Source organism: Triticum aestivum, chromosome 5A, assembly GCF_018294505.1.
Source record: "Triticum aestivum cultivar Chinese Spring chromosome 5A, IWGSC CS RefSeq v2.1, whole genome shotgun sequence".
NCBI classification, from domain to species: domain Eukaryota; kingdom Viridiplantae; phylum Streptophyta; class Magnoliopsida; order Poales; family Poaceae; genus Triticum; species Triticum aestivum.
Genome location: NC_057806.1, coordinates 586,997,600 through 587,008,498, shown reverse-complemented (window position 1 = coordinate 587,008,498; position 10,899 = coordinate 586,997,600). Strand labels below are relative to the sequence as shown.

General features: G+C 45.2%; 1 long non-coding RNA gene across 1 annotated transcript; it reads left to right on the top strand.

Annotated features, from left to right (window-relative positions):
- The first annotated feature begins 1,545 nt into the window (after nt 1–1,545).
- Nucleotides 1,546–3,199, top strand: LOC123107835 (uncharacterized). Its single transcript, XR_006451768.1, has 2 exons — nt 1,546–2,674; nt 2,757–3,199. It is a non-coding gene; the product is annotated as an uncharacterized lncRNA (long non-coding RNA).
- The last annotated feature ends 7,700 nt before the right edge of the window (nt 3,200–10,899 follow it).

Below are 10,899 nucleotides of genomic sequence, written 5' to 3'. Positions count from 1 at the left end.
ATTATCTTTGGCTGTACTGACCAACGTTATAGTGGTGAATTTTCTTATATGATGAATGAAGAATATCAAATGTCTATGATGGGAGAGTTGAAATTCTTCCTAGGTCTTCAAATTCGTCAACAACACTATGGCATATTCATATCCCAGGAGAAATGCCTCAAGGATGTACTGAGGAAATTTGGCATGCAGGATTGCAAAGGCGTCAAAATTCCTATGCCCACAAATGGCCATCTGTGCACTGATGAAAATGGTATTGACTTCGATCATAAGGTATACCGCTTCATGATTGGCTCTTTATTGTACTTATGTGCATCTAGGCCAGATATAATTCTTAGTGTTTGCATGTGTGCCCAATTTCAAGCTACACCGAAGGAATCACACCATAAGGCTGTGAAGCATATTCTTCGATATCTAGCTCACACACCAACACTTGGATTATGGTACCCCAAGGGCTCGGTTTTTGATCTCATTGGATATTCTGACTCTGACTATGCTGGTGATCGTGTGGACCGCAAGTCAACATCTGGTACATGTCATTTCCTCGGACGATCTTTGGTCTGTTGGTCCTCGAAGAAACAGAACTGCGTATCACTATCTACTGCTGAAGCTGAGTACATTGCCGCTGGTTCTTACTGTGCTCAATTGCTATGGATGAAGCAAACTCTCAAGGACTACGGCGTCAACATGAAGAATGTGCCTCTCTTCTGTGACAATGAGAGTGCCATCAAGATTGCTCACAACCCAGTTCAGCACTCGAAGACAAAGCACATTCAGGTTCGTTATCATTTTCTTCGTGATCATGTGTTGAAGGGCGACATTTCTATTGAGCATGTGAAGACTGAAGAACAGCTAGCCGATATCTTCACAAAGCCCTTATATTAGAAGAGATTTAGCAAGTTGCGGTGTGAACTAAATATCCTATAATCTTCGAATGTTCTTTGAAAAGGACATTCATCCTTACACTTATGCAAAATTGATGACTTAGATGTGCAACACATGAAGAAACGTTTTTCTTCAATCAATGAAGAATAACACCCTTAGTGTGAAGAAATTAACGAAGAATTTGATTCTCCGAACCCTACGATAATTGTACGCGGTGTCTGAAATCATCATTCTTATACGATGGGTCACGCTACCATCAAAAGTTGAAATTCCTAAATTGATCATATTCTTCAACTTTGCACTGTCTTCACTGTTTTCGTCGTTTTTCTTCATTGATAGAAAAGCAAAGCTATTGTGTTTCTCTCTAGAGATGGCAATCTTATCCACATGCTCTTCTTGGGATTTGGTCTTATTTCTTTCCCTTCATACTTTTCTATCATTTCAAGAGTGTAAAATTTATTTCCTCATTGGGTTGGCCGTGGTCCCCTGTCGCATATGCATAGGCACTAGGCCCAGCCCATAGGCTGTCGTCCCTGCAGTGCGCCAGTGCTCGGGCCGTGCGCGAACGGTTCCCGACCCACAAACGGTTCCCGGTATACTCATTAATCAAGGTACAAGCCAGGAACGGTTTTGTTACTAAAAAAACCAGAAACGGTTCTTGTCTTCTTCTTTGGCAAGTTTATCTTTTTTCAGCCTCGTGCTATGCTCAAATTGTGGGTTGGGTTATTTGCACCCGTCTCTCTCCCTCGTCCCCGTCGTTCTCCATTACCGGTCGCTCTCCATCCCGATCTAGATCCCACCGCGCCCAGCCCTCTCCCCTGCCCCTCCACGGCGATCCACCTCTCCTTTCCCCGGCGAGCCGCCCCGCTCCAACCCTCTCCCACCCCCATCGCGTTGCTCCCCAATGGGCTCCCTCCACCTTGCACAAATACCAGCAAGATCCGCTGGGTCGATGGGGCACGGGCGATATCGTCATCAACTGCCGCCCCATGGTGCCTCGTGCGTGGTGGGTCATCTACTTCATCGAGCACAACATTCTATTGTAATGGCCGCTGCTCACAGAGGTCACTCGCCGGGGATGGATCCATGGGGTAGCGCATAGGCCTCTGAACCTTCCCCATGGTGCCTTGCCAACGTGGTCCTCGCCTGCCACCTCCATCGAGATCTGCGAGGCAGCAGCCGGGGAGCGCAGGATCCGCAACTCAGCATCACCTAAACGCTACGCCGAGCCGCCCCTCGCCCCCCCCCCCCCCCCCCCCCCCCCCCCCCCCCCCCCCCCATGGTCACGCGCTCCGGTTGGATCCGGCAGTGGGTTCGCTCCCGCTGATCCCTCATGCCCGTCCTAGAAGACGACGGATAAAGAAGGAAGGGGCTGGACGCTGATGCCTCATGATTCTAGTATGTATGTATGTAATTCATTCTTATCCCCAAGTACTGCTATTCATAGTAAGAGATGGATGAAAATATAAACACAGGCTAACATAGTAAATGAAAACCTGGATGTACTATTATTCTAAAGTTCTGTAATACTTGTTGCCTATTCTCTTTTAAATCAATCTTTCCCTTTTGTCATTAAAGAAAATGTTAGCTCAATCTTTCACTATTCAGTGGTATGTTGCAGAATAACATTTGTGTTTCAAGTGCCATAATTCGTTTCATTATTTTGAAACTCACCAAATTTCTTTTACTACAAGCTGCAAGAGGTTAGGGGAGAGGCATGCGGTGGTGGTGCACAAGCACAAGCACATGTTGCAGATGATAGTGTTTTTAGAGACAAAGGTGACTGCTGATGGTAATATTGCTGATATAGTTAGTTTACAAATCAAGATGTGGCAATAATGTCAATTTTATTTACTTCTTTAGTTAATTTACAGGGACGTCTCACAGATGATGCTATCAATGGGTTATGGTGATGCACTTTTTTTTGGAAGTCGTATGCTCTAAACTGGAGTGATTCTAAAGAAGCAAGCAACTACTCCCTCCGTTCCTAAATAATTTTCTTTCTAGACATTTCAAATGGCTACCACATACAGATATATGTAGACATATTTTAAAGTGTAGATTCACTCATTTTGCTCTGTATGTAGTCTTTTGTTTAAATATCTAGAAAGACAAATATTTAGGAACGGAGGGAGTAGAACAATTTCCATTCTGTAATGCTAAAAGTTTACTTCTGGGCCATAGTTTACTTCAGTTCAGTTGATCTCTTTTGCCTCATGCAGTACATTACAATGAATTTTAATTTAGTGATACGGACCATATGTAGTGGCATAGTTCTTCATTTCAGTTGAGCTAATATATTTTGCTTCCTTCACTATATTAGAATGGTTTTAGTTAGGAAATGCGAACAGAACGCCCCTTCATTTTATGCTACCGTAGTCACAGTTGAATATATAAATACAATTATTTGATTGTTACACATTCCCCCCGTTGGATTTTAAATAAAAAACTAAATGACCGGTAGCATGAGTGCTGTATGCAGTGAAGCCTGGTCCTGCATGTTTTGCGTGTGCAACAGAACAAAGTCTCCACACTTTCTAGCTTTTCCTCGTTGCGGTTAACGATGTATCATTGAAACGGGTCTGCTGCGCTCTGGTAACCTGTGAAAACATTGTCACACTTTGCCATTTTCTTATCAGTCATCGATTTATCACGTGAAGGATCACATGAATCTTTATTGAAAAAGCTGGCATTCAATGCTACGCTCTTTGCAGCCTGTCTCGTGCATGCTTGAGTAAACTACATCTCTGAAAGAAAAAAAATTCATTGTAACGACATCCTTCACTTTAGTAAGGATTAGGACATTAGTAACGACTCTTTAGTCCCGGTTCATAAACCGGGACAAAAGGCCCTTATCAACCGGGACGAATGGGGGTTTTTCTACTAGTGGCGGCATCCTTCACTTTTGCACCTATTGCCCAAAATTGCCCCCAAAAAAAAGCCTATGGCCTCTACTGTGGGCGTGGACTATCCCATTTCCTAAGTGTTGGGCGACTTCTTTCTTTGTTCGTCTGACAGTGGCGATGCACAAGTGAAATCCTATAGGACTCTCTGAAACATACAAGTTGAACATACAAGAGAGTAAGTTGCTGGTCCCCGCCTCTGTCATGGCCGTGGCGCAGCGGCAGTTGGTGGTGGTGGTGCGGGCCGAGGTTGGGGACGGCCGCCGTGACAGCTTGTTCAGATCTAACCTCATGCCGTCGCGGGCCTTGGGCGACTGTCCTGATCGGGGCCCTCTCGTTTGGTCGGTGCGGCGGCGCAGTGGCGGTGGTTCGCCCCTCCTCTCGATTCATGGGGCGTTCGGCTCTGTGGTTGGCAGCGCGTCCGACGGGTGGAACACAGTGGCTCAACGCTTCTCTCCCTTTGGCTGGCCTCGGTGGTAGGCGCCCAGGGGGATTGGCAGGGGTTCCTTTTGGTCTCGTTGTTGCCAGGGGTGGACACGGTGACCTAGCCCCGGTTCAAGAAATGGCGCGGCGGCTGCTGGTGGCCTCCCCCTAGCCTGAGCCAGCCGACGGAGCCCCGGACTTACCAAAAGGTCCTATGTTTCTGGCTTCAACTTCAGTGGGCCATGTTGATGGGGGTGGGGTAGTCTTGGATGCCGGGGCGACATTTCTGGTGGTGGGAGCACGAGGCTCGTGGGTGGACCTCGTGCTCAGGTGCTGCCCGGTGGCCATGGTCGTGTAGGCGGTGTGGTGAACACGGTGTGACGATCGGTGGCGGTGGTTTGGCATTGGTGCCTATGTTGAGGGCGATGAGTGTAGGCTGGGGTGAAAATTTTCCATTCTGTCTTCACGCAGGCCGGCAGCGGCGATGTTCGTGCCCTTCTTGAAGGCATCGCCGCGGTCCTCATTGTCCTCGTGTTTCTCCAGGGGAAACCCTGATCCTCAGTTCAGGCGGTGGTGACACTCTGGTGTCGTATCCTTCCTGGAGGCACCGCTTTGGAGCTCACAAGTCATCGCAGGTAGCTTCGTCTCTTTTGCGGTGGCGTGTTCACAGTTGAGGACCCTGGTAGCTCTTGTAGTGGTAGGGGGGTGTTGCTACACTCGGCGCCAATGTATCCCCCTTGGATGTGTGCGTGTGTTGGGGTGGCATGAATTTGTATCGAGCTGTTGATGATCGATGCTTTATATATAAAGCGGGGCGAAAGCCTTTTTTGGTAATGTCCATCTCTCTCTCCCTCTATCTCCCTCAATCTTTTTTTATGTGTGTGTTGATCTGTATCTATCTCTTTGATGTGTGTGTGTGTGCGTGTGTGTGCGTGTGTGCGTGTGTGCGCACATGCTTGTGTGATACCCCTTATTGTTGCCCCGTATCTCCGTTTCGTTATAATAACATGGCAACCTTCATTTTTCATTGCCCAAACCTTGGACATTAGTACATATGCACAAACATATATATATATATATATATATATATATATATATATATATATATATATATATATATATATCTCCCATGTTTGTGTATGTGTGTGTGCGTGTGTGTGTGTGTTACCTTCATGGTTGGCTACTATCCTCGTATTGCTATAATGAGACAAGAACCTTTATTTGACATTGCCCAAACCTTGCATAACCATGTGTGCACTCCTTTTACTGGAGCGGGCACCTTTTATATCATGAACTCATGACCTTGCTCCTCTCTCTCTATTGGAGAGGGCACCTTCTATATCATGAACTCATGACCTTGCGCACTTTCCAACAATTGTTAGTGAAACTTGCAAGTATACCCCTCGCGATGGGCAAGTATCTTCATATTGTTATAATGCCACAAGAACCTTTATTTGCCATTGCCCATACCCTATACAACCATATATGTGCACTCTTTTTGCTGGAGTGGGCACCTTCTATACCATGAACGTTATACCCGTCAGGGCACCACCCTGCGCTAGCAGCTCTCTCCAATGGCCAGACACCGCTCCCGACAATCAATATAATCCCGACCTTTCTCTCTATCCACATCAGTATCACATCTCTCTCTCTCGCTCTCTCTCTCTCTCTCTACTATTATTCTTGTATTATTATATTGACACAAGAATCTTTATTTGCCATTGCCCAAACCTTGCATAACCATACGTGTGAACTCTTTTTATTAGAGAGGGCACCTTTTATATCATGAACTCCCGACCTTGCTCTCTTTCCAGGTCCATATCGTCTCTCTCTTTCTGCTGTGTGTGTGCATGTGTGACAGATGGATTACGATTTAACCTAGGCGGCATCACTTGATGTGGTTAAGATCACTCGAAATGTAAGTTTGTACAGTTGCCATAAGAGGAAACAACAATTACGAACTTTCTTGTATTATTATAATGACACAAGAACCTTTATTTGCCATTGCCCAAACCTTGCATAACCATATGTGTGAACTCTTTTTATTAGAGAGGGCACCTTTTATGTGTGTGTGTGTGTGTGTGTGACAGATCACTAGTGCAGAACCGGGCAATAGCACCGGTTCGTAAGGCCCTTTAGTGCCGGTTTGGTAACCGGCGCTAAAATGTAGGCATTAAAGGTCCCCTCTTTAGTACCGATTTAGCACGAACCGATGCTAAAGGGCAACCACGTGGCACGAGCCAGCTTCGGGGGTAGGGAGCCCTTTAATACCGGTTGGTGTCACCAACCGGTATTAAAATGTTCGGGGGTTTTGGGTTTATGATTTCTTTTTCATTTAATTTTATGTTTTCCATTTAATTATTTTTCATTTACTGGTATTTTACGATACTACATATTGTACATGTTATGGATATATATAAATAGAATTTCTAGTAGAACCGATCATAATATATATATATATACCATCGAATGTCTCACAACCACCATTAATTAATTCACACATATATACACACACGTGTATGTATATATATATATATATAGACGGTCTATTCTGCTAATATTAGCAGAATAACTATTCTGCACACCACTTCGGCACTGCACGCTCAACAGAAGCGCACTGCATCATTTTGACGACGAGCACTGCAATAGAGACTAGTGAACTTCTCGTCAGAAAAAACTGCACGCGTTATTTTTTCGGTACTGTTTTCGCTCTAATTTTTTAACCGTTTATCGGAATGAGGCGTGTAATATACCATTGAAAAGCTATGGATTAGGCGCAACTTCGACATGTTGAACACTTTTCGAGATTCCACACAGTTTAAGAGCAGTTTTGAAAATAGTGCGGCGGATGACGAGTGGCAGCGAGCGTTTTTTCGTGTTTTTTTCTAAACCGCTCGTTGGAATGAAGCAAATGATACGCCATTGGATAGATATCGTCGAGGCGCATCTTTTTCATATATAAATCTTTCTCTAATTCATTATGGTTTAAGAGCAGTTTCAAATTTACTAAATCGCGGAACTCTGTTTTTCAATTTTTTTTCAATTTTCGATACTGTTTTTGCTCCAGTTTTCTAACCGTTTTTCGAAACGAGACATATGATACGCCGTTGGAAAGCTACGGACAAGGCGCAACTTTCATATGTTGAAATAGTTTTGAGATTCCTTACGGATTTTAGTTAATTTTGAAAATCGTGCGGCTGACTTCGAGAGGCAATGGCTGTTTTTTCGCAAAATTTTTATGAACGGCTGGTCAGAATAATTCAAATCATACGCTGTTGGAAAGATATCGATGAGACGCAACTTTTTCATGTAGAACACTCTCTCTAATACCTTACGGTTTAAGAGAGCAGTTTTGATTTTACCGAAATGCGGACGCTCTGTTTTTCGCGACACCCAAATCGATGTGGGTACTTCATTTGACTGAAATCGCACTGCATCAGACGAAAAACCGCACTGCATCAGACGGGTAAGAGAACTGCATGGTTTCTTTTGTCAAACGTAATTTTTTCAAGGACGAGAAAGTAGAGTGCACTTCACATCGGGTGTAAATGAACCACAACACTATCAAGAAATGAACCACATTACTTTTTCTTCGCTTCCGTAATATTTTTTGCTCTTACGGGATGAACAACATCATATGGCCGACCGCACTGCTTCATACTAAAAACCGCACTGCATCGAACAGGCAAGCGACTTGCATACCTTTTTTTTGTCGGACGTAATTTTTCTCACACAAGTTTTTGTTATCTTTTTTCAACTTTTTTATGAATGCGAGTGGACCGCATAGATGAGGGCAAGTAAAGAACAACATCTATCAAAGTGAATCAGATTACTTTTTTGTTGTTTTGCTAAAAAAAGGATCACACTTCCACATTGTGCGCAAGTGAACATCATGACTCTCAAAAGTGAACCACGTCCGAGGACCAAACGCACTACAAGGGTTACATTGATATAGTGAACCACGTCAGAGAACAAAGTGAGCTTCAAAACATATATATCCATTCATTATGTATACACAACAACACACACAAAATCAACACTGTCATCAGCCAGACCACAATTGAGGACTAGCCGAGCTGCAGTAGATCACACCTCGAGCGGCGTACTGTGGGGCCATTTCTTCAATGTACACGTTGCTCAGGGGAACTGGCAAGCAGAGAGAGAGAGAGAGTTGCCGGATGGGGAAGTTGGTGGCCGCGGCTGGTGGTGCCATGAGCGCCAGGAGAAGCAGGAGAGCCCCAGATCCAGCCCGAAATTGCACAGCAAGCGCGCTCGCCGCCGGACCGCACTGCAAGGTCACCAGCCCTAGTACTGTGATGCACCCCTAACCGGACTGCTGCCCGCGCCACGATGACGAAATGCACAGCACTGACAACCCAAGCGAACTGCAGCAGTTGTGCTCAAGGTAAAATCTGAAAAAGCAAAATCTGAAAAAGCGTACTGGGTGAGGCACTCGATGGTCAGACGCGACAGTGGCGCCTTGAAGTGCCTCGATCTGGATCACTGGACTTGGCCAGAGGGGAAGGGGGTGAGGGAAGGCGGGGCTGGGGAGGTTACGGTCGCGTCGGCGACTGATTTGGTAGGGTGCGGGGTGCCATTATGGGACAAGGAGGAGCTCGCCATTGATGAATAGCAGAGAAGGCTCGATGGCGACCTCGTCCTTGCCTAGATCAGACCCGGGGTAAGGAGGGGAGCAAGATCCGGCGAGGTTCAGCCGAGATCCAGCCACGCAGGTGGATCCGGGATGGCGCGGCTCCGCACGGCGGTGCAGTGCCGGGTAGCGCGCTGGGGTGATGGGTGGGATTGCGAGGCGTCACGGGGACGGCGCTCTCCGGCGCAGGTACTGGGCCATGGTGGGTAGGGTAGGTGGGAGGGAGGTCGCGTCTTCAGAGGCGGGGGGCTGCGGGGGAGAAGGTGGTTAGGGGGTTGGGGTTGGATTTCGGGGAAGAAGGTGGGCTCGCCGGCAAGGAGAGGAAGGCCGTGGGTGGGGTGGGGGTGTAGGAGATTGGAGCCAGTTGCGGCGGTGGGGGCAGGGAGGGAGGTAGTGCGGTGGTGGGGGAGGAATGGAGACGAAGACCAGCTTTTATTATTTCGCGTCGGTCGAGCGGCTGTGGGTGTTAGCAGAATAAGCGATTTGGTGTGCAGAATAAGGTCTTAAGGGGTGTTATTAGAATAGACCCACCCTATATATATATATATATATATATATATATATATATATATATAATTTCTCCTAATTGGTGCCTTCAGAGCCAGTGGAATTTGCCTAGCTAATTGGTGCCTTCGGAGCACGATAATAATTGGAAGTGGTTCATGGGGGCGGTAGCGGGTAATAGTATTCTCCTTTGGGATCTATGACTTGGTCGAGCAAAAATCCCGCTATTTCCTCTTGAATTGTTTCTATGCGGTCCTGTGCTAGGAGCTTGTCCTGCACCTCTTTGAACTGTTAAGAAGGAGATCAATATGCATGTGTATTAGTTGTGTGACTAGATATCGATAATGGTGTAAAAATTGTGAATAGTGTTCCATACAATCGATATCATACCCACTCCTGTCTTTGAGATTTGCTCCTTTCGGACGCCATCATGCGAATGTTCTCGCAAACGTAGTATGCACATAAATCAATCCCCGACGCCTGCTTCAGGGCCTTTACGAGAATGGAATTTGATCAGATAATAATTAATCAAGCATGATAATTAAAGAGATGGCAGCTAGCTAGTACTACTTAATTACTTACCTTGGGTCGATACCATTTCAGATTTTATTTGCATGGGCCTGGAGTGGCCCTGATGAACTTTGCCCAAGCCCTGCCCACCGACAAAGAAAATGAATAAATGGGTTATTAAATAGTTGTTATCAGGAAATGACGAACTAATTAAATAGGCCGAGATATAGTTAATAATGATTGAAATTACCTGTTGACTATCCCCTTCACGATGGTGTAGTCACTTGCTTTCTTAAGTAGTGAGTCTAGTACTTCAACTGTTCCTTCATCAACTTTAATGATTAACAAGATCCAGTGAAATCTGCATGCACACACGTTTGCATGTCTTAATTAAGCGGGCATATGTAAGCAAAAACATGTAGCTATAGCTAGTAGGGAAAAACAGAATTTGTAGTACAAGACAGTGTGACTCACTGGAAGTTGTAAGGAAGTAGTATATCTTCATTGTATTTGAGTTCCTTGAAGAACTGTAGCATGCTTTCCTCTACACTTTTTTCGTGATATGGATCTATTTTCCATGTGTATTCATTAATGGTATTTGGGTCAATGAACCCAATGCCATAGCGTCCATCTTTTTTCATTTCATAAATCTTCATCCTGCATAATACCACAGAAAAGAATATAGTGAGGATAATTACAGGTAATGATTGATCAAAATGATCACTACAGCTAGCTTGAGACTTAAATTACAGAAAGAAATCACTTATAGACAATAGCAACTGACGATAGATTTGTCGAGTGCGTCTTTATTGTATAGCTGAATAGTTCTGAATACTCAACGATCACAGCTTTCTCATGGTAGTAATGCTCCGTGTTGACATTCACCATGAGGGACTCTTGATTGGAAATCTTGGTAATGTCCATGTACCATTGATGCAATTCATACATCCTCGATGGGAGCTTATTGACCTCCTCTGGCTCGACCAAAGGTTGGCCCCGGGCATATTTCCATTTTATTTCCTCCTC